Raw genomic sequence first — 27,609 nt, 5'->3', positions numbered from 1 at the left:
AGGTTCTTGGTTCAAATCCCTGGTTGGGCAGGTGCCTTTCTGTGTGGAGTTTGCATGTTTTCCCTGTGCATGCGTGGGTTCTCTCTGGGTAATCCGGCTTCCTCCCACAGTCCAAAAACATGCTCACCAGGTTAAGTGGTCACTCTGAATTGCCCGTAGGTGTGAGTGTGTGCATGAATGGTTGTCTGTCCTTCAGTGTTTGCTCTGTGATAGGTTGGCGACCTGTCCAGGGTGTACCTGCCTTTCGCCTGAAGCCAGCTGGGATAGGCTCCAGCCCCCCGTGACCCCCAACAGGATAAGCGGTCAAGATAATGGATGGATGGATGGATGGATGGATGTTGATAAAATAAAAGTAGGCAATGAATAAATAACAAAAGCAATGAACACCATGATCTGTCCACCATTGATAATGGGAAATGAACACTTCCCCTTATGACTCATCAGTTGTGTCTCGGCCCTATTAACTGTGAACCTATTCCTTATTAGTATCTAAGTTAGTATCTCATGACTCAAAGCTAGCAAAATGTGTTGGAGCTATGTCCTTTAAGGAGATTTTAGCTGAAGGGGGCACCCAGATTTGAACTGGGGACCTCTTGATCTGCAGTCAAATGCTCTACCACTGAGCTATACCCCCACACAATCTCCATGAAATATGCCAGTTCATAAGGATAAGTCATTTTGAATGCAACCCACAGTAAGAGTAAAAAAGAGAGGGGATGCATTTTCAGATTCTAACATAGTTATAAAAACTCAGATAGCCTCCAGAGGAATCATATCTTAATGGGTGAACACTTCTATGTTGATTTAAATATGGTTGTAAGTAGATTTTGGTGCATTAGTATTGTATTGGACCCATTAACTTCCATACTACTGCTCATGAGATCAGTAGCTCAAGATTCAAAGATAGCAATCTTGGTTGAAGCAAGGTCCACCACAGACATAAGTGAAGGGGGCACCCAGATTTGAACTGGGGACCTCTTGATCTGCAGTCAAATGCTCTACCACTGAGCTATACCCCCACACAACCTCAATGAAATATGCTAGTTTATAAGTGATCTTGAATGCAACCAACAGTAAGAACAAAGAACAGATGGGAGACTCAGATTCTAACATTTCTTAATATCTCAGAGAACCTGCAGAGGAATCTGGTCTTAATGGGTAAAGACTTCTATGGAGCTATAGAGAAGGTTCCAGGTAAATTTTGATTAATGAGTATTGCCTAGGGCCCATAAACTGTCAACCTAATGCCCATGAGTAGATTCAAAGTTGGTGAAATTAGTTGAGGGAAGGTCCTTCACAGGTATAAGTGAAGGGGGCACCCAGATTTGAACTGGGGACCTCTTGATCTGCAGTCAAATGCTCTACCACTGAGCTATACCCCCCAACATGTGGTATACAAACATACCAGCTCATAATGAAGACACTGTGTAAGCAAACCTTAGTAAGAGTGAAACTTTTAATGGTAAGGCTTAAAGACTACCTGGGCAAATGTACATAGCCTCCAAAGAACGGTACTGACCATGAGCAGTTACATCTGAAGAGCAATTTGCTCAGTCTTAAGAAGATTTTGCATGTAGAATTTTGACCTGGAACCATTTGCTTTCAGCTGATGGTCCATCTGATCACTGTTTGAAGGACCAATGAAGGATGAGCACTAAATGAGATTTCAATGGAAGGGGGCACCCAGATTTGAACTGAGGACCTCTTGATCTGCAGTCAAATGCTCTACCACTGAGCTATACCCCAACACAACTGTAAGTCTGCAAAGGCTGCATCCTTCAGAGGCTGCACCCTCAGGGATGGGCAGAGGTAATGCAATTTTTTGAAGATCCCAGAAGTCTCAACAAATATTTGATGAACTCTTGCCCTCAACGGATTAACTTGGGCTCATGCACATGTATATTTGATTTAGATGCACTTCACCAGAGTCATGTACTTTCAACTGATTGTCCATCAGATCAGATTTTAAGGATGAAGTCCAAATGAGATGTCAGTGAAGGGGGCACCCAGATTTGAACTGGGGACCTCTTGATCTGCAGTCAAATGCTCTACCACTGAGCTATACCCCCACACGTCAGCTGCTTAAAAGACAACAGTTCTTAATAAAAATGCTGGTTGTGATAAAAACCCAATGGAAATAGTTACATACAGATCCTTGAGTAAACTGACTTCGTAGTATGACTTTTTGTTTTTGTAAATTTGGAAAGCATCAGCAAGAAGGTAGTGGTATGGGCATTGACAGTTGCAGAGCAATTCCTTGGATCCAATGTTGTTGTATAGTTATGAAGAGTGTCTTTGAACCATGCACTTTTAACTGATAGTTTATCCCATCAGTCTGTCAAGAATCACAGAATAATTTGTTCTAGGCACACAACAGATATGAGTGAAGGGGGCACCCAGATTTGAACTGGGGACCTCTTGATCTGCAGTCAAATGCTCTACCACTGAGCTATACCCCCACACATCAGATAAGCAAATATACCAGCTGATAATTAAAACACTGATTGTGTAAGCAAACCTTAGTAAGAGTAAAACTTTTAGTGGTAAGGTTTCAAGACTTTTTGGAAAATTTGCATAGCCTCGAACAAACTGTGGTGACCGTGAGGAGTAACATCTGAAGAGCAATTTATTTAGTCTTCAGAAGATTTGACATCTCTTTGACTTGGAACTATTTGCTTTCAGCTGATGGACCATCATGTCAGTGTTGAAGGATCAATGAAGGATGAGCACAAAATGAGAATCTAGTGAAGGGGGCACCCAGATTTGAACTGGGGACCTCTTGATCTGCAGTCAAATGCTCTACCACTGAGCTATACCCCCACACAACCTCAGTGAAATATGCTAGTTAATGAGGATAAGTGATCTTGAATGCAACCCACAGTAAGAGTATAAAAACAGATGGTAGACCATTCCATATTCTAATATTTCTGAAATATTTCAGAGAGCCTCTAGAGGAATCTGGTCTTCATGTGTAAAAATGTTCCTTGGAGCTATTATAAAGGCTGCAGGAAGATTGTGGTTTATTAGTATTGTCTAGGTTCCAATAACTGTCAACCTAATGCCCATTAGATCAGTATCTCAAGATTCAAATAGAGTGACATTAGTTGAAGCAAAGTTCACCACAGGTATAAGTGAAGGGGGCACCCAGATTTGAACTGGGGACCTCTTGATCTGCAGTCAAATGCTCTACCACTGAGCTATACCCCCACACATCTGGAGAGCCAACATACCAGCTCATCATAAAAACACTGGTTGTATAAACAAATCTTAGTAAGAACAAAACTTAAAGAGTACCTTGGAAAATGTACATAGCCCCGAGCAAACTGTGGTGATGATTAGCACATCTGAAGAGCAATTTAGTGGGTCTTCAGTAGATCAGCATCTAGAATTTTGACCTGAAAACATCTGCTTTCAGCTGATGGTCCATCGGGTGATCAACAAAGGATGAGCACCAAATGAGATTTCAGTGAAGGGGGCACCCAGATTTGAACTGGGGACCTCTTGATCTGCAGTCAAATGCTCTACCCCTGAGCTATACCCCCACAAAACTGACAGGCTACAAAGGCTGGGTTGTTTGAAAACTGCAGAATCTGAATTGGGACACAGTTGTAATGATTTCTTGAAAAATCCCCAAAAGAGTCAAAGGGTCTGTGGTAACCCCTTTAACTGGGAGTCATCTATATTTATTTTAGGTGTATGCATCTGAGCAAAGTACTTTTAACTGATTGTCCATCATATGATTGTTTTAAGAATCAATGAATGATGAGCACCAAATTTGATATCAATGAAGGGGGCACCCAGATTTGAACTGGGGACCTCTTGATCTGCAGTCAAATGCTCTACCACTGAGCTATACCCCCACATACTTCTTGCATTGGGACAGGGGGTTATGTTGAGTTAAATTTAAGAATAATGGACAGGAAACATAAAAAAACAAGTTTTTATTGAGAACACAACTAAAACGATTGCTCAAGAAAATGCCAAAGGTCTCAACAAGTATTTGGTAAACACTTTAAGCATCCTGGCAGTGACTGTTGCTGACAAGACGACATGTGAACGTGCATGCAGGTGAACACATGTCAGATGTTGCTTGGAACTAAACACATTGCCTTATACATTAAACTAACAAAACACTCTGAGTCCTCTTCTAAATCTCTCGAGTCATAATGCAGTCAATGCTCGAGTCCAAGTCCAAGTTTGAAGACAGCATTGCTTCAACGGGGAGTTCAGTCAGGCATGATGGTTTAAACAAACCAGTATCGCCTCCATGTTTTCAGAATTTTCAGTTTACTTCAGGGTCACATGAAACAGAAATTACTGATTATCAGTCATTGATTGGTTTCTCTTTCCTTCTCGTTTCCTGAGAAATTCTCCAACCAGTTTTGCTGACAAAACTCTTTCAGACTTTGACAACACTGTGTTTAAAAAATACACAGTCATCAAGAAAAATCAAGGAAGTTTCCTCAAGTTCCTCCAAAGCTGATATGTTTTAATGTTCCCATCAAATATCAGAGTTCATCAATCTTATTCTCCTTTCTTCTCACGTTACCTCTCTGTCGTAACCATTTATTTTCCTCTCTTTGCTTTGCTTTTCTTCTGTCTCCTATTTTTATCGTCTGTTCTGAATGTTCCCACAAATTGCTCACTCTCCAACTCTTTTCTTCTCTTGTCCTGTAAGTCATGACCCTGCAGCTTGGTCCCGCAGCCAAAAGGCAGCTAGGTGTGAGGACACACGGTGTAATGAACCGATGAGGGTGAGCCAAAGTTCAGCCAGGTCACAGAGGCCAGACAGACCCTCAGAAACTGATGGACTGTGGTGTGTGTGCGCACATGGATGAGCGAGCGTGTGCGTGTGGCTGCCTGCCATACCTGCGGTGTCCCTCTGACGAGTGTGTGTGACTGTGTCCGTGTGTTGTGAAACAAATGGAGAGTGTGTCTCCTGGCTCGGTGTCCCTGTGTGAGCGGGTTAATGAGCTGGTCGCTGGCAGCCAATCACGGCCACCGGCAACCTCCGAGGTCACACCATGGCGTCTTGTGTAAACAGTGTGGTCGGCCCGCCTACATTTGACGAGCACTTGACAAGACGTACACACACTTTGGAGGAGAGGTCGCAGTGGTTAGGGCACAGTCTTAACAGATAAACAGAGATGCTTAGAATGCATAAACGCAGACAAACACACACACACACACACACATTGACACACCTTCCTGACTCACTGCTGTGCATTTATCTCTGTGTGTGTGTGTCTGTGAGAGAGCGATGTCATCCCTTTCACCTAAGGGGAGATGCAATTTTACCCTGAGATGACTCATTATGAGTTGACTCCAGATAAATGTGCACCGAAGGCACAACACCACAAACACACCCTTTTATGTCTCATCTTACTTGCATTTATTTTCCTTCACTCACTTTTTATCTGTTTATCTGCAGAATTATCTGCAGGTATCTGCAGCTAATTAAAAAATGACTAAAGCAAGGACAAGAGGACGTGGAGTGGAGCAAAGAAATTAAAAAGAAAAGCAGAAAAGATTGAAAATCTGGGCAAGCTTTGAATGAAAAATGTTTGTAGGCAGGTTTTCACAAGAAAAATTATGAAATGTATGGTTTGTATGAATCTTAATCAATGAGGACTCATATTAGGAAGCTTGTGTTTTTGATTCTACATATATACAGGAATAGTTGATCCTTTATTATTCAGTTTAAAGCTAGGGTTGGTAGCAATGGAAAACTAGCATGAATTTGAATGTAGCATTTCCTCAGGACTCCGTCTAACTCATAGACTGTATATAAAATTGACGTAATTTCGCTTGTCTCAAAGTGAGGCTGCCACAAAAACTGCTCCCCCTAGTGGCCTGCTGCAGTATAGGTCAAAAACTCTGTCTCCCCCATTCATTTGAATGGGGCTGCAGTCAAATTTTAAATAATAAATACAAGTCTTACGAACGTTTCTCACATCCGTATGCTGTGGTGATATGTAGTTATTATTTGACTGTTTTGTGTTCAAGGCCTCTTTTTTCTGAAAAGTTTCTTTCTAGTTAGTTATTAGAGGTTAAAAAACAGGGTTTTACATCTGGTTTGCTTTGAGAGAAACTCCATAGAAACTCCACGTGGGCTTATTTATATCTGATTTAGTGCACTTCATCAGAGCCATGTACTTTCTAGTGATCGTCCATCAGATCAGAATTTCAAGGATCAAAGAAGGATGAGGTTCAACTGAGAAATCAGAAATCAGTGATTCTACCCTTGAGCTATAGCCCCACAAAACAGTCAGGCTGGAATGGTTGGGTCACTCAAAGGCTGCAGCCTCTGGATTGGGACATATCTGTAATGTGTCTAACATATGATGTTAGATGCCATATTTGATCCCATACAGAGGGGTTAAAGGCAATGCAATGTAATGGAGGCCACATAGCGGTGTAGTCCAACAAAACATGGCATAACATTATGGTAATTGTTTATTGTATACACTCTTTATTTTGCGTTTACATTTTTGGTTTTAGCAGGAATTCCTTCAAAGTAATATTTCTATTTATGAAGGTTGTGTGGGGGTATAGCTCAGCAGTAGAGCATTTGACTGCAGATCAAGAGGTCCCCAGTTCAAATCTGGGTGCCCCCTTCATTCATATGTAATTTGGTCCTTGAAATACTGATCTGATGGTGAAAGCAGATGGTTTCAGGTCAAAATCCTTGAATACATAAGAAGCAGTGAAATGTGCTGCAGACGTGACATCTCATAGCCACTCAGAGACCTTCTAAATTTACATAACAATCTCTTTTAATCTTCTCACCAAGGTTTTCTTGTACAATCAGTTCAGTCACCTGGTAGTATTGCAAAGAATGTTGGGGGTATAGCTCAGTGGTAGAGCATTTGACTGCAGATCAAGAGGTCCCCAATTCAAATCTGGGTGCCCCCTTTACTGTTGTTGCATGATAACGTGGGGTTATCCAACACATTTGATGAATGTTCCTTCAAATACTCATCTAGTCCTCAACCAGATGAAAGTAGGTTAAAAAAACAGGGTTTTACATCCGGTTTGCTTTGAGAGAAACTCCATAGGACCTCGGGACAGCACGCTGTAGGGCGGAGCTTGTTACAGTGGAAAAACACACATTCCCTACTGTGCAGACTCTGGCAGCAGAAAATTTACAAGATGGCAGCGTTTTGGAACGGGATATTTTGGCTTCAAAACCGTATAATGGCAAAAGGTGGAGCGACGCTGTCCACTCGGGGCTCCTCCAAAACGACGCCCCCGGTCACATGCACAAGCACCACTGATTTGCGACCATATGATCGTGACTGATTCAAAACCGGTCCTCAGCACATCGTTTGTGTTTTGCACTACATCAACTCATGTCTCACTTAGCGGTAAGAAAACACCAAAACATTATCATAGTGAAAGTTAAAAACACAAGCAAACATGAAATGTACGTGCAGGAGGCGGGCAGAACGGCAGGACAGGATTTGATTGGTTTCATAATTTGGCTCCTGATGGCAGGGATTGGTTGGTGTTTTCCCAGGTTTACTCTGGCTGTAAATGGCTGCTTTTTTTTTACCTCTTTTTTAAGAACACATTGTGTATTGATTGCCATCTGGACATAAAGATAATTTTAACCAGTATAACAAAAAGTGTATCTAAATCTGACTACCAACCCCAGCTTTAATAACATTTGAACAGGAGCTCTGTCATGACATCTTTTCTAAAGTTGATGTTTCAGATGAATCATTTTCAAAACGGGAACAGGGAAGTTGTCTGCACATCTGTCTGCTTACACATAGCACAGAACTGTCATCATCTCTTTGTCTGTCATCATGTTGTAAACATAACTGTAGCTTTTGCAGCATACTTTTGCCTCCTGAGACTCTTCTCTACTACTTCTAGAAATATGTGCGGATGTGAAGGAAGCTTTAATATCATGATTTAAGTTAAGTTGAGGCAGCAGGTTAGAACAAGCTGTTTTAATTCCCTAATGCACTCAGTTAGGTTAAAGCATTGTAATGCTCCTTAATAAGTCAATAAATATGAGACTTAGTGGGCTAAAATCTAAGTCTGATAATGGCATCCCACAATGCAGCAGCTTCTCCTTCAGGAGGAAGACAAAGCATTGCCTGTCCACCCTCGTCTCCAGATATGGTCACCACTGGCACCAAAAATGTGAAATCTGAGGCTTCAAAACTGTTGGCCACAAACCACTGGGTGACATCACTGTGGCCAGATGCACTTCCTATAAGCAGTCTAATTTTACTCCTAGATCCAGGTCATCTTCATAGTTCAGGAACCAGCAGCAAGGTCATCAGTGTTTTCAGAGGGAGAACAGGTGGGTGTCGTCAGCGTAGAGTTGAAGAAATTGAGTTCATAGCCCCCATCTTTTTTTTTCTTTTCATCAAAACTAGCTAGCCAAAAAAGGATAATTGATTCACACCCATCAATCAGGATTGTGAGTGAAAGTCACAGTGAGTCATGGATACAGACTTTCAGTAAATCCCCCCTTGTCCTGTCAGGTTGGAAAGTCAGGATCAGTCTGCCTGTAATTGTGACAGACTATGTCAATATTATCTGTCTGTCCCAACAGGGAAGTGAATCTCCCTCACCCTGTTTGTTTCACTCTCTGAAGGAAACCAAGATGACCACCCCACCCCACCGACAGCACACACTCGTACACACACAGACACAGTCTCCTTCCACCACAATGGTGTTGTCATGTGGTGGGACTGTGTTTGTATGGGCAGGGCTGGTAGTTTGGTCTCCCTCGTGTTTGCTGTGGGGGTGTTGTGGCTCCATGTCGGCCTTGCCTAACCCCCTTCTGCTTTGTCCTCGGTCCACCCTCTGTCACAGGACACACACATGCTAGCACATGTGCACATTTTTCTGGACGTAAATTTGCAAGTTTGAGTCTGAAACTCTCAGGCAGCTAGAAAACAAATTCTGGTAGTGCTTTGGATGAGAGCTGGGAAAGTAGATTTGGCTTAATGGAGCTGTTGTGTTCATTGAATCAGATCTGCATGTTTGGGTTGCTCTGTTGTTCAAACTTCCCGTCATAGCCACAAACTTTAACTGCTACAACTACATATTAGACTCCAAGACACTGACCCTTTGTCCAAGTGAAACTCCAAGTCTTACCAAACAGACTCAAGTCAAGTACTGCTGCTTAGTTCAAGGTAAGCCACAAGTTTCTGCAAGCAAACTAGCAGCCAGGTATAAATCTTTCAGGTCTCTGAATACAGCACTTAAACTGTATCTTGCAGAGTCTGAGTACCTTCAATGGAAGGGCTCTTAACATAAGACGTGTAATTATGAAAGACTTGAATGCTGTCAGAGCTGTGTTCTTTGTTCAAGTCAAGTCACAGTTACACTGTATTTTCATCTTTAACATAATACACCTGACATTCATTTTTTTGTGGTGTATGCTTTTTGCCCCAGTATGCCTCATCACGTTCTTTAACAGTAGAAAAGAAACAAAGAAAAACAGTTGTTGAAGTGTCACCACAGTGTCTTTTACGTATAGCTTGGCCCTCAAAGTTTCCCAAAGTTTTTTGTGCACACATGTCCCTCACAGGGTTCTGTTTTCCCTATTGAAAAAGGGTGTAGTGTTTGGAGGACGGGAGATGATGCTTTGGAGGCAGGACCATCAAAATAACATTGCAAAAGCCAAAACGTGTCCAACTCTATGACAATAGTTTTTGCATTGACATCAATGCTGCATACAAAAGGGTTGATGTGCAGACATCTTTGCTGTGGATGTTTTCTTTTATGCATTACTTGTCATTCTACTGCGTTTACACTGATTAAGAGATATAAATGTTTCCATCCTTTCCTTTCAGTACGTTTTTTCTAAAAATGTTGTGCTTCATCACTTGCATTCTCACAAGAGTTTGCCCCAAATTCTTGCAGACCTTTTTCTGGGGGGCAGGACAACAACTGGATAAAGTTGGGCATCCCCACATGCAGCTCTCTCCTGAAAATTTGAGAAGTTTTCAGGAGTTTTCTTCTCAATCAATCAATCAATCAACCAATCTTTATTTCTATAGTACCAAATTACAACAAACGCTATGTTGAGACACTTTTACAAACAGAGCAGGTGTAGACTGTACTCTATATTATATTATTAACAAAGACCCAACATCAAGACAGGATAAGATCCAGTCCCATCTTACAGACAGGACTTATCTCATCTTAATCCACCATGACCAGAGCACTTTGCAGCATTTAGTAAGTTACAGCGGCAAGGACATACTTCCTTTAACAGGCAGAAACCTCCAGCAGCACCAGACTCATGTTAGACACACATCTGCTGAGACCGAGTTGGGGTTGGAAAGAGGGATAGAGGGAGCTGAAGAGAGAGAGATGATAGTGGTGAGATGGATAGTAGTAGTTGTTGCCGCTGGAGTTTGCAGCGATCAGAGAAACCTATGAGATGATGGAGCTCAGGGACTTCAGAAAGGTCTATGGTTAGTAACTTTAGCGGGGCAGGAAGAGTTAAAGTAAGTCAAAGTCCAATTTAAGCATCAAGTCAATAATTTATTTGACTTAGCTATGATGAGAGTCAGAGACTTGTGTCTTGTTCAAACTTTTACCTTTGGAGAAATGTTAGGGCTGCTCAAATAACATCACTTTCCAAAAACCACCAGAGTCCCATTATTATGTCCTCCCAATGACTGCACAATAACACACACATAAAGTACTTCAGCTGTTACGCTGCTCCATAGTTGTCATCGTTCAGGCTCAAAACACAATAGCCTTGTACTCAGTCTTCCCGCACATCATCCTGCACAATTTCCTGTTATTATCTTACACAGAACTGAAGTCATGATTACTGTATTGTATGAGGGGAAAATCTATAACGAGAAAGATCACTGCCTTTTGAATCAACCAGTCACTCAGAGTCATTTTTACTCTCCCACAGACAAAGAAGTTACATTTTCTTACAACATTTCTCGACGCCTTCATAGAAGCCTTACAACCTGTCTGTACAATGACTACATTTGTACAAGGTGTCTTAATGAAGCTGTGCTTTGTCCACAGGGAAATTAACTTTCCTCCACTGGTGGCTCAGTTCACAGAGTCTGAACAGGGTTTTGGTCATGCTCTTATGCTGGGTCTGAAAATACTTGAAGAGAGTTTATTTGCTCTGGGACCTTGAGTCCGTTCATCATTAACCCTGATTTCAGTCCATGGGAAAAAAAAAATATGCTGAAGTGGCACCAGATCCAGCAGATCAGGACAGCTCCAAGTATTTAAAGAACAGGTTTATTTGTCTTAGGGCTCTTGGTTACTGTAACTATGCATTAGCTAATTTCCAGATATCCAGTGAGGTTTACAGAAGTGAAACGAGAAGTGCATGCTCCTCCATGTCCTCCTCCCGTCCTTTTGTTTGCAGAGAATCACTAAAATCAATTTTTCCCTCCTCTAATCCTTTTTTTTCATCAAGCTGTTCTCATCATGCTGCTCTGCACTTGTTCTGCACATGAACACTGGAGGGAAGCTTCGTAGAAAGAGGAACCATTTGTTCCATCTAACCAGAACTATATTTGTCTCTGGGTTCTTGGGGGGATGTGGTGTAAGGTGGCCTCCATGTTGCAACTTGTGCATGGACTCGTTTCCTCAAAAGACACCCACACACTTTTCCTGATTGTGTGTTGTGCTGAAGTCTCATCATTGAATTTTGTATGACTAAATTACCGAAAATAACCCCAATTCATGGTTTTATTGACCATTTGGTTCCTTTTCTTACTGTAGACATTGTTCACAGTGTTTATGGGTGTGGACTTTTTAAAGCTTGGAGTCACTTTTTTCAATAACAGAAGATACGTTAGCCCTGCTTATTAAAAAAAATCAAAACTTTAAATCTACATGCATAGACTTTTTATGGGTGTGGATTTAATAAATAAAACAAAAATATGTAACAAAAATAACCTTTCAATGGTTGCTAATGCCAAAAAACAAAGGTAATGGTTTAGTCTGGTAAGTCCTGTATGACCAAATTTGCAGGACATACAAGGTTTTTTTAGGACATGTAAATAGTGTCTCAGATTACATTTTAAACCTTCATATGTTTGAGAACGAAATAGTTTTATAAAACTTTTAAATATCATTAGATCCTATTTACATGCCTGGTCCTAAAAAAAACCTTGGATGACCAGCAAATTTGGTCATACATGAACTGATGTATGAAGTAACGGTTAATTAACATACCTTAGCTAATGATATATCAAACACGTTGTCATTACATGAAGTCATAGTAACATAATCTTAGTTAATGGTGAACATCAGGAATTAATAATGCACCCCTAATTAATTCATACAGAAATTAATTATGAGTCATGCATAACTTCAGCATGACTGAAGAATTAACACTCTAAAGAATGTGTACCATTATTGTAAAGTGTTACCGTTCATTTTAAGACTCATGAATTAACAAATCTGTACCGCCATGTATCTATACCAATGCAAGACTAAACATTCACAAAGGTCCAATCCAGGTCAGAGCATCTCAAAAACTGTTGCTCCAGTGGTCAGTACCAAAAGTGGTCCAAGGAAGGAAAACCAGTGAGCCTGGAGCTGAGTCATGGGCGGCTAAGGCTCACTGATAAGTGTGGAGGGAATGTGGTCCAATCCAGCAGAAGACCCCCTGGAGCCCAGACTGCTGAAAAAGTGTATGCTGGTTCTGATAAATGTGTTGCATATGGGGCTGTGTAGCAGCAGACCAGTCAGGGTGTCCAAGCTGACGCCTGTCCACAATGAAAAGCGTCTATAGTGGACATCTGAGCATCAGAAGCCGAAGGTCCCCTGGAGGAACATGATGAGTCGTGGTCTCCAAATTCCCCAGATCAAAATCCAGTTTGCATCTGTGCAATGTACTGGACAACCAAGTCCAATCCATGGAGGTCTCACCTCTAGACTGACAGGACTTAATGGATCTGCTGCTGACGTTCTGATGTCAGACACAACAGCACACACCAGCACACCTTTAGAGGTCACAGAGTCCATGTCTCGTCAGAACCTGAAGGTCACCTGGAGGAACACGATGAGTGGTGGTCTCCAAATTCCTCCAATCACAATCCAGTCTGCATCTGTGCAATGTGCTGGACAACCAAGTCCAATCCATGGGGGGCTCACCTCTAGACCTACAGGACTTAAAGGATCTGCTGCTGATGCTCTGATGTCAGACACAACTGCACACACAGCACACCTTTAGAGGTCACAGAGTCCATGTCTCCTCAGGTCAGGGCATAGCCGACTGGGTAAAAGGAAGGAGGTTGTAATGTCATGAATGATGGGTGTGAGGAAACAGATGTTTTACACATGTCACATGTTATCACATGTGTTTTCACACTGATGTGGTTTTTCTGTGAGGGTTTCTGCTGCAGATGCTGTTGTAAAGCACTAATGAGTGATACAAAGAACACCCACGCTTTGCTGTGATCTGAAATCTGGCAGAACAAAGATGTTACTACAACTTATTTTAGGAATGGGACACTCATCATTCATCACATATGGTTGTATCAATGCCCTCCTACATTCAGCCTTATCTGTATGCCATCCTGATCACATGACGATTAGATGCCAAATTGATTGTGCGGGGAAGATTTGACTTCCCTAGCCCCATCTCTTCCTCTCTCCTCCTTTGGTTCTGTCAGTCCTGTTTACACTCAGCACTCTCACTCTGTAATGACCCTGATCTCTCTCAGTCACTCTCTAATCCGCTGTTGTCCTCACTGGCTCATTGGTTAGCTCATTTTCCCTGTCGTAGCCTCTCCTTATAGAGCATGTGTGTGCATGTGGTGGTGTGTTTTTTTCTTCTGTGTGAGTGTGGGTTTCTTGATTAAAGAGTTCTTAGCACTGATTCAGCAAGTCTAGCTGGTTAAACCATCAACAACAGGGTCATTAGACACGTGCCTGATCCCAAACTAAATGCAGGCGCCTCCAGCCATGCATACGACATAGAAACAGCATGTAAACAATGTGAACAGAGACTCAATATATAATGTATACATGTTGATTAGGCCCATTCTGGAGCCTGTTTGGGCATGTCTTCACTCTACCTTGGATGTACTTGTTACAAATAATGTAGAAAACTGTATCCTGTGTGTTTGCATGTTATGTGTACATTTGCATACACTGTACCTGTGTATGTGTGAGCGCATGTGCCTGCATATCATCAGTGTGAGGTCAGTGCAGTGGAAACTCTGACAGTAGAGGTGTGCTGCAGCCTTGGAGGCTTCAGCTTATGTAAGAAGCCAGGTGTATCTGATCTTCACACACCCATTGCACAAACACACACATGCAGAAACATTAATGCGATTAAGACACAGTAGACAATGTGAGACAAAGGCGAGCATATTTTATCATATCTGGGGAATGACGGCTGCCCTGCAAACAGATCTCTCATCTTACACAGGGGGAATCTTGTGACTCCATGTGAACTGTCTCAAGATAATGTTTTTAAAAGCAGACTGAAGGCATTGGAGGAAGATGCATCAGCTTGTAAATGCTTTGACTGATTACTTTGGTTTGGAAATCCATGATATGTTGTCATGTTTAAGAATTCTGTCTTGTTTGTCTGTAACTTTGCTTGGACGCACTTCTAAAAGATATTCTTAATCTAAAAATAAATAAATTGAAATTAGATTAAAGAACTGTTCAGATCTTAAACACCAGGCTGTATTCCCTATTAGATGGTGCTTATGTTACATGCATGAGGACAAGGTGTATAAATCTATAGATGATCATGTCATTGATGTCTGTTTTTAGAAGATGTGTTAGCAGGAGAAGGTGACAGGAGTTTGTCTTTTGGAGAAACCAATAGTCAACATTGACTCCTCTTCAGAAGTTGACCTTTCTTTGTAATGTAATGTAATGTAAACAACCTTATATACCAAAGTATTCAGGTCACAATATTTGTAGCCCACTAAGATCCTTATTTCAGCTGCAGGGACTATAGCCTATAAATCCTAAAATGTTCCATTTATTATCTTGACCTCTTGTCCCGTTTCTGGGTCACGGGTGGCTGGAGCCAATCCCAGCTGACAAGGAACACCCTGGACAGGTTGCCAACCTATCACAGGGTCACAGGTCATTGAATGACAGACAACCATTCACTCACACCAACTGGCAATTTAGAGAGATCTATTAACCCAGTAAGCATGTTTTTTGGACTGTGGGAGGAACCTGGAGTACCCGGAGAGAACCCATGCATGCACAGGGAGAATATGCAAGCTCCACACAGAAAGGCACCTGCCCGAAAGGGGACTTGAACCAGGAACCTTCTCTCTGTGAGGCAACGGTGCTACCCACTGCACCACCGTGCAGCCCATCCTATAAGTGTGTTTTTTTTTTTTTTTTTTTTTTTTTTTTATAAAAGTATTTCAATGCAATCAATATGATTCTTATTGATCTCACAAACAACTTATTGCAAAATAATACACACCAAAAATAAAGAGTCATTGCGATTGTCATTGATTGTGGTGAATAAAAATGTCTGCCAATGCAGAAAGAAAAAGTTTCTTGATGCGTTTCTTGCACCAAGTGTTACATCTTGTTTAACAAACTTATTAAGAACATTTTGTTTACTTCATTGGAAATAGTTTTACTCATTTTAATCAATGAAGTCTTCATTTTTTGGGCTTGTGATATCTTGAAATAAGAACTGTATCTCATGAGAAGTGAGACTTCTTACACCTTCCCTGTCCTCTCCACATTACAGTTTCTCTTGGTGATTCATAATAGCACCTGAAATACATAATCCCATGGTGCACTACGTGAAGCTTGCATCCTTTCATGGGTGTTGCATGACGCTCACTTGTCTATAATCACCAGAGACTGTAACCAAGAGTGACCAATGCTACTACAGTTTATATATCCTGATGAAAACTGGATAGGAGCATGGTGATGCAGAGATACAGAGGTTGTTTGTGTGACACACTGAAGTCATTTTTCAAATAAATGTCCTCTAATATCTTTTATTAACTGTAGAAATGTAGAATATGATGCTAACTTACTGATTCTGGCCACACCACACACACCCCAACCAGTGAATGAAAAGAGTACCTGCACTCCTTTATTCCACATAAAGCTCTGATTTAGTGCTTCATTCAAATCCAATTCAAAATACTGAGTGACCCCTTTAAGGATCTTAAAGTCGAGCCTGGGTCATGCAGCAGGCTGTGTTAAGTGAGTATTTCATCAAGTGGGATTAAAGAGAATGATTCTGAATAAAGCTGACAGTCATGTTTCTTCAAAAAGGTCAGAACCATCTACTGTGCACCAACACTTTTGCCAACTCTAGCTCCAAACATGATAAAAAACAGAGGACACTGAAATGCATCACTCAATCAATCCATCAGAGATTTTAACACTTCACCACCAGACTTCTCACTCCTTCTCCTTTTCCCTTGCTATCTCTCTGTCACTTTCCTGCGCTGACAGCTGACAGACACGAGGACAGCCTTTTCAAAAAGTCACACTCAACATCCTCTCCTTCTCTTGCCCCCCCCCCCTCCCTCTGCTGCAGTACCACCGCCCCAACCCTCTGTCTGTTCCTCTGGATATTGACAATAGCATTTTCTGTGAGCAAGTGACTAAGACTCAAAGAATGTGAGTCTGTGTGTGACTTTGTGTGTGTGTGTGTGTGTGTGTGTGTGTGTGTGTCCTCCGTACTGTCACAGGCTGTCAGGGCCAGAGACAGGGAGAGGGATGAGTCTGACAGAGTGACAGCAGGACTGTATTTGAGTCTCCCATTGTGACCGAGACCGGGTCACGAACCTGGTGTGACTGCTCAGAAGCAGAGGGAGAGAGAGTGATGAAAGGAAATGAAGCAGGGATCATTTACACTTTTGAACCGTGTGAGAGAAGCCATTCAGAGAGGCAGAGCTCTTAATATCCTTATTATCTGATAATGGAAACTTTCTTTAAGTTTAATCAAATATTTTGAGTTGTGTTATTTTATTTCTATTTAATATTTTCAGGAGACAGACACTTTGATGTCATTTATATCAAATACACAAAACTCAATAGTAGCCTAAAAATGTGTTAATGCAATACATACATGTATATCAATTTACACAAATACAGTCAGATATTAAACTTTTTTTCTAAACTGCGAAATTAAGTGTAAAAAAATTAATGAATATTAATATATTAACTTCTTGTGATAATAAATAGTCAAAGTGGTTCAGTCCAATGAAGTTAGATGATGTTGACGCTTATTGCACATGTTGCATGTTGACGATTGAACAAGCAACAAGTGTTGAAGATCTATAAATTGGGGGCGGCAGTAGCTCAGTCCATAGGGACTTGGCTTGGAAACCAAAGGGTTGCTGGTTCGAGTCCCAGTATGGACGAAGTTTGGCAAGTGGACTGGTGGCTGGAGAGGTGCTGGTTCACCTGCCTGGGCACTGCCGAGGTGCCCTTGAGCAAGGCACCAAACCCCCAACTGCTCGGGGTGCGGTGGTTGATGGCAGTATCCTCACTCTGACATCTCTCCCTAAGCATGTTCACTGCATGTGTGTGCATTTGTATGTATATACCAAAAAAACTGTATGTGTAGCATGAGTGAAAAAATTGAATTTCCCCCCTGGGGATCAATAAAGTACCTTTAAAAATGTAACAGTGGTATACATAGTAGGTATGGGAGTCATCGAACTTCAAGTCTGACGAGTTTCAAATCCTTATTTTTTAAGTCCAAGTCATTTGCTCATTATTATTATATTTAATTTGTTGTTAATTTGTCCAAACCAGGGGTTCCCAAAGTGTGGGTTGGGACCCCTTGGGGGTCACAAGACACAAATGGTGGGTCGTAAAATGTCTTCCAGAATATATATTTTTTTTAATTATCTAAAAAAAGTACATTTTACCCATTATAGCAAAAAATATTGACAAAAAGAGCTAGCTAAATTAGTTAAATTTGAAATAAAACCTTGAAAATAGAAAATTTGTGCCTTTCTTTGTTGCCAGATGACTCCTAAGTTAATGGTTAGTTAACAGTTAATTATCACAGCATCAGTAACAGCAGGTTAATTCATAACGGCACAGGAAACACAGACACATGCTCATATAGGTAGGGTAATTTTCTGCAGACCAGCTAAATGAAGCCACATTAAATCACTTTGAGGGACAGTGGGGGTCACAAGTCTTTGGCACCTATACTTTGGGGGTCGCTGGCTGAAAAGTTTGGGAACCCCTGCTCTAAACTATTGATAGGAACTATATCAAGAGACTGTGCAGGACCTTGTGACTATGTAGTAAACACATTTTATTTATGAGCATTGGATTCTGACTGATCCTGTCAGCATCTCTTGAGGTTTAAAAGATGAATGAAGTAATAGCTGTGTGAGTCGAGTGTAAATGCGCACTCTCCTAATGGGGAGACAAACTTTTACATTCTGCTGATGTGGGATCACTGCAGGTGTCTTATTAACTCAAAGATACCTGCAGCCCACCTGCTGTTAATCAGAATCGTACTGGCACCAGTTCTTCTGGAGCGCTCGCCATTTGTTTTTGGGTGTTTTTCCGCCTCTACATCTGTCTGCACCTTCCCTCCTCAGACAACATTCGGGCAGCCAATCAGTGCAGTGCATCATTATAGTAGCATCCATGCCCACTCGGATCACTGCATGGATAATGAGGTCAGGAACTGAGAGGGTGCTGGTGAATTGAAAACCTATAGTTTAAAAGAAAATGAGGAAATGTTGAGACAAAAATAGCTGTCTTTTTCACTTGTTTGAGGTCAGAAAGTTTTCTCGGGTGGCCTTAAGTAAATCTGCCTTCCACATTCAAGAATGAATTCAGTGTATGGCTAGCTGTCAAAATTATATTTTTTCTAAAAGTCATAATTTATTGCCTGATTTTCTACAGATGGTGAGAAAGACAGGAACAAAAAGGTTAACATGAGGGTGCTAGTCCAATGTAATGCCAAAATACATTAATACCCACATAGCTACAGTATGTTTGTACAAAATTTGTGTGCATGTGTGTGTGTGCGTGTGTGTGTGTGTTTGGGCACACGTATGTGTTTTGCATCAGAGCAGTGTTTTCCAGCTCCTGGGACAGGAAGTGCTACCTAAGCAACATGAGGAAAACACAGGAAGTACAAAGTGCGTGCCTTGAATTCCACCGTTTTCTTACAACAGAGATTGAGCAAAGAGACAGAAACAGAGAGAGAGAGAGAGAGAGAGAGAGAGAGAGAGAGAGAGAGAGAGAGAGAGAGAGAGAACAATGAGCAGCACACAGTTTCACCAAAAAGACACAAATGTTCAAACTGGAGAGCTTGAGTCACACAGATGGCTAGACACACACAAAAGGTCAATTATGAAGCCGTGGAAAGAAAAGACAATTATGGCGGATATGGGCGAATACGCACGTATCTGCAGAAACAGTCGCAGCAGGAATGCCATTCCTTTCTCACAGCAATAATAAACCAGATGCACAAACAACAACCACGTGGAGCTCAGACAGAATCCCAAAAATGTAAACTCAGGTTAAAGTGAAACTACCCACTGCAACATCCTGAGTATTTGAGAGTCACGAACATTACAGTACCAGAGCAAACTGTGAGACACATCAGTCCCTTCCATCCATACATTAGGTCTCTGCTGTGAGATGCATTTTCTCCCACCATCAGCTTCCTCCTCAAACTCAATCTCCCGTGACCATTCTTGATTGGATTTTGCTTTCCCATCAACACCTTCAAACACCTCCCTGTATATGGCTGCAAACATTAAGGGTTGACTTTATCTTTCCACAATGTGAGCTCATCCCTTCAAGATGTGGGATTAAAATTTGAGTGCAAGCTATAAAAGTTAACTTTCCCCGGCCCTGAACTTAATGAAATGTAAATGCTTATTTGCATCATGGCCATCAGGATGTTTCCATTTTCGCCTTCTCTGCATTAATGAGTTCCTTCTTATGTACAAGGACAGACCGAGGCGAGTGTTTCAGGGATCTTATTTTAACTCCTAAGCAGTCAACGTCTGGTTTAGGTGAAATGTCTTTGACCCATTTGCACCTTTAGTTTTTTTTTTTATCTGGCTGACTTCTGATCAAAATGATGAAGTCAGGCCCTAAACCAGTTACCTCTTTCCCAAAAATATCGCCACATAAAGGCACAGTAAGGAGTGTTGATGTTTTCAAAATCTGTAGTGTTTCTCTGAGATGAAAACTGCATGTCCCATGAGCACCATCACCCACTTTTGTAAAGCAGTGGCTCTTGTTTAAGCATGCATTTGTTGTGGAAGCACATGCATGGATACAGATCTTCTTTTCAGTCCTACTTTTCTTTGTTGAAGACAACTTCTGCAGGATGTAGAGTGATGACGTCATGTGTTGATTTAAATCCAAGTCAAATTATTACCTGCAAGCAACAATGAATAGTCTTTACAAACTCTGATTTATCACCGTTAGTTAGTCATAGACTGATTAAATAATGGACGTAGTATCCGTGACGTCACCCATCTGTTTCTGAAGTGCTGTTTTGAGGCCAATCGTTGGCGGGAGCCATATTGGAAATGTTGAACTCAACATAACTGTTGTCGAGCAAGTGTGAGGTAAAGAGGCGGAGTTTGAGCCTCCTGGCCAACAGCTACAGTGTTCCCGCCTGTCAATCAAATCAGCTGTACGTCTCATAATGGAAAACTCGTAATCTTAATATCTTCACAATGCTGCAATTGAAGATTGGCTTTTTTGAATTGGTGTGTATGTGGTTTTTGATACTTCAGATGAACTGCAGTTTTTAGCACTTCCGCATTGACCTCATATTTTTAGACCGGAGGTTCCCGCTTGTAGTAAGCTTACAAAAGGTGACCAGACACTAAAGGCTGATTTATACTTCTGCATTGAATCAACGGCGTACCCTACGCCGGGGGTCAGCGTAGCTCCCGTACCTACGCTGAGGCCTACGCACGTAGCTGACGTGCACCTCCTCCAAAATGTAACTACACGTAGAGCCGACGCGGACCACAAGCCCTGTGATTGGTCCGCTCGGCGACTTTGTATTTCCCGCATTTACAGCACTTCCGGAATCCCGGACATCGGCCGCACATATCATCTCCTCTTCTCTATTCTTCCTGTAATCATGTCTGTATGATAAACAGCAACATGTATCAGCTGTAGATTAACATAACACGCTCTGAATCACCGTGGAAAAGTAAACAGAGATCGTAGCGGGGCCGGAAGGAGGAGACCGGCTATTAGAGAGACCGCACTGCCCTCAAGCGTTTAGGAGGAGAATTGCAGCGCGACACAGACACACCGACGCACATGTATGTGGGGCTCATGTCCGCGTCAGCCCCTGCTGCGTAGGGGAGACGCAGAAGTATAAATCAGCCTTAAACGATACCCGTCACAGCCCTGGTGTCATGATGTGTCCCAATAAATGTCCAAACAACAGAAATATGCTCAGTTTGACTCTTAAGTCCTGAAAGAGGAGTAAAGCATTCACAAGCCAGCATAAACATTAAATCCTGTCGTAGCCGTTCAGCTCTTCTAGCTAGCAAAGCCCCGGTGGTAGAGTTTATCCATCTGAAACAATACTTCAAGAGAAAACTTACGTCCTACTTCTGCTTGATAACTTACTTCTGACTGTCAAACTTTACCAGCAGAGCTCGAAACAGAGACACTTCAGGATGAGTGCTGATATCAACTCAGCTTTTTTCCTGGTAAAACACAAACACAGGCGACACAATTCAGATAATAAAGAAACCCGGCTTGTTATTGATAGTCTCGTTTTACATCGCAGGTCATGAAGAGGCATCAGTGTGAGAGTGACACTAGTTCAACATCAGTTAAAAACTCCTCACAATGCCTGTAAATCCTCTTGTTCTCCAACTTTTTCTTTGTGTGGTGTTCAAACCTCCTCCTTCTCCTCCTCCTCTTCCTCCTCCTCGTCTGTGTGGCCTTGCATCACCTCTCTCAACCAACTCCCATTTCTCCCTCCATCGCTTTCCTCTCCTCCCCTCTCTCTGCTCACTCATCCGTGCAGTCTGTCAGCTCACGGGTGACGTTATTATGTTGGCATAGATTATGCCAGGCCAAACGCTGGCTGGATTTACATCTCTGCTGCTGCACTCCTCTCTGTCTCTCCATTCCTATCCCTCCTCTAAGTCTAAGCTGTATCCCCTTCCTTATCTACATCCATCTCACCCACCTCTGCTTCTCTCCTTGTCTTCCCGTATTTTGAATGTATTACCTTCACTTCATTTTCACATTATCAGACTCCCCTCTTGTCTCCTCTTGACAATCTTGTCTACCTGTTTTCCTCTTTCGTACTCCTACGCTCCCCCTTCTCTCCATCGCTCATTACTTTCTGCATTTCTGCTTCCATCTACATCATCCTCAGCACTACAAGGCTAAATGTACGTGGGCGTGTAAGTTTGAACGATAACTCAACATGGGCTTTAACACGGGACACCAAAAGTAGTCTTGTGTGTGAAAAAGTTTTTAACTAGCGAGCCCTGAAGGCAAACTTTAGAGTAAGTATACCGGCACCAGCCAATTCCAGCAGAATGGGATGGGTTGGGTGGGAAAAATTACGTCTGTCTTCTCATAAAACTGACATAATGTTGGAGAAGATTTCCCGACCAGACTCGTCTTCAAGTGTTTCCATGTGAAAAAGGCTTTTAAAACAGGTGTTGGAAAATTGTAACCTGCACCAACATTCACATCGTTTTCCAGCCATATCATTTGCTTCACCTCTTCCTTTCTTGTCTCCCTCTCTTGTGACAGCTTTCCTCTTCCCTTCACTCTTATCCCTGCATCATGCACTTTAAAAACTCTTTGCCAAAAACTTTTCTACTTGGCCCGCTCTGTACCTGCATCCCTCCCACCCCTGCCTTCCTCGCTCTTCGTCTCCCTGTGTTCTGACAGCGTGATCCATGGGGGCATTATCTTTCCATTATCAGTCCATCCCATAATCGTTTCCCTCACCTCGCCCGGCGTCTCTGGAGAATATTAATCAGCTCACAGACAAGTCCTAATCACTGTTCTGGTGCTATAACGGGAGCTGCAGTCCATCACACGGCAGCCACACACACACACACAGAGTCACAAAGGCGGGACAGTTTCCAATTAGTTCGTTACGCTCTCTCCGTGCTGCTTTCTCTCCCTCGGTACACTCTGCTCACATTAATCATAACATAAAAAGTCCAGCTCATACAGATGGGCTATTACAAAAACTAAAATGGACAAGCACATGCAATTTGTCAGGTTAACTCCCTGCCTTCATACAAAATGTGCATTCCAACAGGTTATTTATTGCATCACCGCGGTGTGTGGGATAAGTCAGGTAGGCAAGCTTTGGAAGCATCAGTTACACTGGAGATATTGGTGATTGCATACTAGGCAAGGCAAGTTGATGCATAATGCACCTATCAAACATAGAGCAATTCAAAGACCAGTTGCAATCAAGAGTCAATCTGTGATGTTAAAAGTGGAATTGATGCAGAAATGCTAAAAGCTGCAGTTCCTCAAGTGTCCACATGAGTCTGACCTCAATAGCATCTGAATGGAACATGTTTACAGTTTGTTACAAACGAGGATTTTGGTCTGAATAGCTCATTTTCAAACTCATTAATTTTGAAAGTTTTACATAATTGCAGCGCGGCCAATTAGCAACCTCCGGTCCTACAATATGAAGCCAATGCAGAAGTGCTAAAAACTGTAGTTCATTGACCGTCCACTTGAGGGTGGCTGCATAAACACAGGAAACCACATACAAACCCATTCAAAAAATACGATATTTGCAGCATTAATAAACATGTTTACAGCCTGGTTCACAAAACAATTTAGGTCTAAATAGCTAATTTCTCTATAGGCACACATTATACGGGTTGAACATTTTTATAACTCATATTTTTGAAGATATTAAACTTACAAGTTTTGCCCAAATAAGGACATGGCTGACTTGACTGACGGGCGGGCACCCTGTAGCTGTTATTAGCTGTGAAATGGCTAAAGGCCTGTCTTTTTTACCTCACACTAGCTCGACAGACGTTCGGTTGACTTCAGCATTTCCAATATGGCACCCGCCAACAAACAGCTTCAAAATAGGGGTACAAGAACAGATAGGTGACATCATGGATACTACGTCCATTTATTATACAGTCTATGGGCACGGCTGACTTGACTGACAGGTGGATACGTTGTAGCTGCCTTAACTCCACCTCTTTGCCTCTTACTAGGTTGAGTCAGCATTTCCAATATGGCGCCTACCATCACTGGGCTTCAAAACTCTGCTTGAGGAACAAACGAGGGACATCACAGACACTTTTTTTTTTCATATTGTGGACAGTTTGTGGTTGCAATTGAAATGCTTTTAAAAGAATAAACCAAAACATTGTCCTTAAATAAAACACACTAATAAAAAGTAAACTAAAATATGACAACAAATAAAAGGTGAAGGAATAGTGATTTAAGTGACTGAACTTATGGGATAGCAGGAGTAAATACAGATGTTCTAAAACAAGTTTAATAAGGGAACAGACTGAGAAAGCCTCAGGTGCTCTGATTGTTCCACAGTTGAAGAGTGTGAAAACTTAAAGCTGCCTACCCTGCTTGGTTCTGGTTCTGAGTAAACCTGTCCTTCAGGACCTGAGGGGTCTGGATGCCTCACAGAGAAGTAGCAGATCTGAAAGGTATCTAACGCTTCTTAAACTAAGAGTAAGACTTTTAAATATTTTGACTCACAGGAAGTCAGTGTGGAGATCTGAGGACTGTAATGTGTTTTACTTTCTTGGTGCTCTTGAGCTCTCTAAGCTGCAGCTGGCGGATACTCATTTAGTCAAACCTATAAAGACACTATTAAAATAATCCAGCCTGCTATTAATAAAAACATGAACAAGTTACTCTGTGTCCAGTTTACAAAGAAACCTTTGATCCTTGTTCCATGTGAGACTTTTTTAACTGACTTTGAAATAGTGTCACTTGTGCACTGATGCCTCTTCATGTAATATGAGATAAGAAGCAACAAGGCTAGATACTTCTTCAAACAGAATTTTATCCCCTGAGGTCGAGTTGGAGTTTTGGGAAGTAAGTTGGTTCCTTTTCTTTTTAAATATTGTTTTGTCCTCTTGGCTGATACTGTTTTAGCAAAATATGTTTTCTGTTGAAGTATTCTTTTAGAAACTCTACAACCAGCACTTTGCAAGGTAAAAGAGCTAAATGACTAACATGATGTAATGTTTGTGCTGGCGTGTGAGCACTTCACTGCTCTTTGAGGACTAAAGAGTTTAACTATGTGCATATTTATCACTCAAAGTTTTACACATCAAGACACTAGAGCTGTGATGTTTGGTCACCTTGTAAGCTAATGCAAACAAATCAGAACTGACCAGAGACTGTATGAAATATGGAGGCCAATCGTCGGCGGCAGCCATATTGCTGCTGTTGAGCGATTGTTAGGTAAAGAGGCGGGGTTTGAGCCTCCTAGCCAACAGCTACAGTGTTACCTCCTGTCAATCAAGTCAGCTGTGCCTCTCATTGGAAGACTTGTAATCTCAATATCTTCGAAATTGCCGCATTAGAAAAAAATTCACCCCCGTACAGGGTGTGCTGATCAAGAAATGAGCTATCCAGACAACACTTGTTTTTTGCACCAGGCTGTAAACATGTTTATATCTGCTGTAAATTTCGGCTTTTTTGAATTGGTGTGTATGTGATATCCGGTTCTTCCAGAGCCAGCCTCAAGCGGACACTGTAGTCTTGAACAAAGACAAGTAGTATTAAAAAGAAGATCTGTTCTCCATTCATTTTCTTTCGCAATGAATGCATGCTTTGGCAAGTGCTACAGAAATAACAGAGGGTGATTGTGCTCATGGGAAAGCCAGTTTTCATCCTGGAAAAGCAGATTTCACCATAAGTGGTCACCAGAATCATCATCACAGCATGAAAGCTGCTCACTGTGCCTTTAAGTTTTTCTGTGTTGTGGATTAAGGGTGTGTCGCTAACGGATTGTAAAGCTCTCTGAGACAAGTCGAGGAATGTTCAACTCCAAATGGTTCCAGAAACATCACAGCCATTTTTATTGGAGTTTTATTGCCTTCATTTTAGTGATTTGTCTGTGCCAGAGTTTCAATGATGAAGATGGAGAGCATCCATTAGATGAGGGGGAGAGGGTTAACAGAAAGATGTTCACACAGCACTGCTTTTATGTTCAGTATAATGTAGAATACATGGCAGGACTTGATTATGCAGTACCGTTGACACAAGATAAATGTACCTAAGCCTGCACCCTTAATGTAGACACTAAAGTCAGCATTTCATGATAAAGACAAATATCAAGATATGCACTTTCTCTGTGTCAGCGTTTTATGTTAAATGCCCTTTATTTGACTTTTGTGAAATCATGACTCTTTTCACCTTTCATTATTCAGTCACTGGATATCTCAGTGTTCACACACTCTCAGTATCTCACTGAATCCATCACAGACATCAAGCCGGTTTCCCCCCTATAAATCATTCTGCGGCGTTTTATTGAAGCAGATATTTAATCCAAATGGCAGAAGGAGAAAAGGGCAAAAGATGAAAGAATATGATGTTTTTCCCTCCCAACAGACCTCTTTTCTTCCAGAATGATCCTGATTATGAATGGCTGCCCTGAGGAGGATGAGAGGAGGAGGAAGAGAGGAGGGGTGAGAGGAGGAGAAAGGAGGAAGATCAGAGGCTGAGGAATGTTTGCAATGGCAGTGCACAAGACACACATGAATCTATGAATGGTCACATGCATGTGCTTGCACACATACACCCATAAACGGGCATGAAAGGAGTGATGCAATGACACACATGCATCTGCAAACACATCCAAAAGACTGCATACAGATAGTGGGAGTTGTGCACACACACATTATGCACACATGGTAAGTTTTTGTGCACACACATCTAAAAATCTCCTAATTCTCAAGGTTTAAACAGGTTGAATGAGGTGGGGGGTGAGTCAGGGAGGGGTGTAGTGTGCAGGGGGGATGTTGTAGAAAGATAAGGGATGAGTTTACGTGAGGAAGTATTTGAACGTGTGTTTGTATGTGTGTGTTTGTGTGTGTGTGTAGATAGGCCATAAATCCCAAGGGGGGGGACTTCAGCAGACACAGCTGTTTCACACCTGTCCAGATGTCAGAGGAGAAGGAGAGACAGAGATACGTGCGGAGGGAGAGAGACATGCACAGACCTATACTGTACACATCAAAGACAGAGGAGTTACACACACACACACACACACACACACACACACACACACACACACACACACATTACACACCCACTGCAGATGGCAACATTAGGACTCATTGAGAGCATCCGAAAGAGCTTTGAACTGAATGAAGAGCTCCTCATCGTCACTGCAGAGATAGTGTTGGAGCATGTAGTGGCTGCAGATGGAGGCTGTGACAGAGTAGCATGAGTGGCTGGCTCATGTTAGCTGCAACACATAAATCCACAAAATATGTTAATGTGTCAGAAGAGAAATTAAAACATATTCAAAAACTGGATAATTGGTTTGTTTTTACACTTGATGCATCGACCGAAGAAAATGGATCCTCAGATAATTCAGGAAAAGTCATCTGAATATCTGCTGAACCTTAAAGGAATCTATGTGATGCATTTGAGACAAAGTTTCAAAGGTCACTT

General features: G+C 41.8%; 12 non-coding genes across 12 annotated transcripts; 2 read left to right on the top strand and 10 right to left on the bottom strand.

Moving 5' to 3' along the window:
* Nucleotides 1-562: 562 nt before the first annotated feature.
* Nucleotides 563-634, bottom strand: trnac-gca. Its single transcript has one exon. It is a non-coding gene; the product is annotated as a tRNA-Cys (tRNA).
* Nucleotides 635-947: 313 nt separating this feature from the next.
* trnac-gca lies at nucleotides 948-1,019 on the bottom strand. Its single transcript has one exon. It is a non-coding gene; the product is annotated as a tRNA-Cys (tRNA).
* A 291-nt stretch (nucleotides 1,020-1,310) lies between these two features.
* On the bottom strand, nucleotides 1,311-1,382 carry trnac-gca. Its single transcript has one exon. It is a non-coding gene; the product is annotated as a tRNA-Cys (tRNA).
* Nucleotides 1,383-1,674: 292 nt separating this feature from the next.
* trnac-gca lies at nucleotides 1,675-1,746 on the bottom strand. The gene has a single exon. It is a non-coding gene; the product is annotated as a tRNA-Cys (tRNA).
* A 251-nt stretch (nucleotides 1,747-1,997) lies between these two features.
* Nucleotides 1,998-2,069, bottom strand: trnac-gca. Its single transcript has one exon. It is a non-coding gene; the product is annotated as a tRNA-Cys (tRNA).
* Nucleotides 2,070-2,387: 318 nt separating this feature from the next.
* On the bottom strand, nucleotides 2,388-2,459 carry trnac-gca. The gene has a single exon. It is a non-coding gene; the product is annotated as a tRNA-Cys (tRNA).
* A 289-nt stretch (nucleotides 2,460-2,748) lies between these two features.
* Nucleotides 2,749-2,820, bottom strand: trnac-gca. Its single transcript has one exon. It is a non-coding gene; the product is annotated as a tRNA-Cys (tRNA).
* Nucleotides 2,821-3,135: 315 nt separating this feature from the next.
* trnac-gca lies at nucleotides 3,136-3,207 on the bottom strand. The gene has a single exon. It is a non-coding gene; the product is annotated as a tRNA-Cys (tRNA).
* Nucleotides 3,208-3,470: 263 nt separating this feature from the next.
* On the bottom strand, nucleotides 3,471-3,542 carry trnac-gca. Its single transcript has one exon. It is a non-coding gene; the product is annotated as a tRNA-Cys (tRNA).
* Nucleotides 3,543-3,788: 246 nt separating this feature from the next.
* Nucleotides 3,789-3,860, bottom strand: trnac-gca. The gene has a single exon. It is a non-coding gene; the product is annotated as a tRNA-Cys (tRNA).
* Nucleotides 3,861-6,545: 2,685 nt separating this feature from the next.
* trnac-gca lies at nucleotides 6,546-6,617 on the top strand. Its single transcript has one exon. It is a non-coding gene; the product is annotated as a tRNA-Cys (tRNA).
* Nucleotides 6,618-6,843: 226 nt separating this feature from the next.
* trnac-gca lies at nucleotides 6,844-6,915 on the top strand. The gene has a single exon. It is a non-coding gene; the product is annotated as a tRNA-Cys (tRNA).
* Nucleotides 6,916-27,609: the final 20,694 nt, after the last annotated feature.

This window comes from Notolabrus celidotus, chromosome 7 (assembly GCF_009762535.1).
Source record: "Notolabrus celidotus isolate fNotCel1 chromosome 7, fNotCel1.pri, whole genome shotgun sequence".
NCBI classification, from domain to species: Eukaryota; Metazoa; Chordata; class Actinopteri; order Labriformes; family Labridae; genus Notolabrus; species Notolabrus celidotus.
The sequence above is the reverse complement of the archived record's forward strand: the minus strand, read 5'-3'. Positions and strand labels throughout refer to the sequence as shown.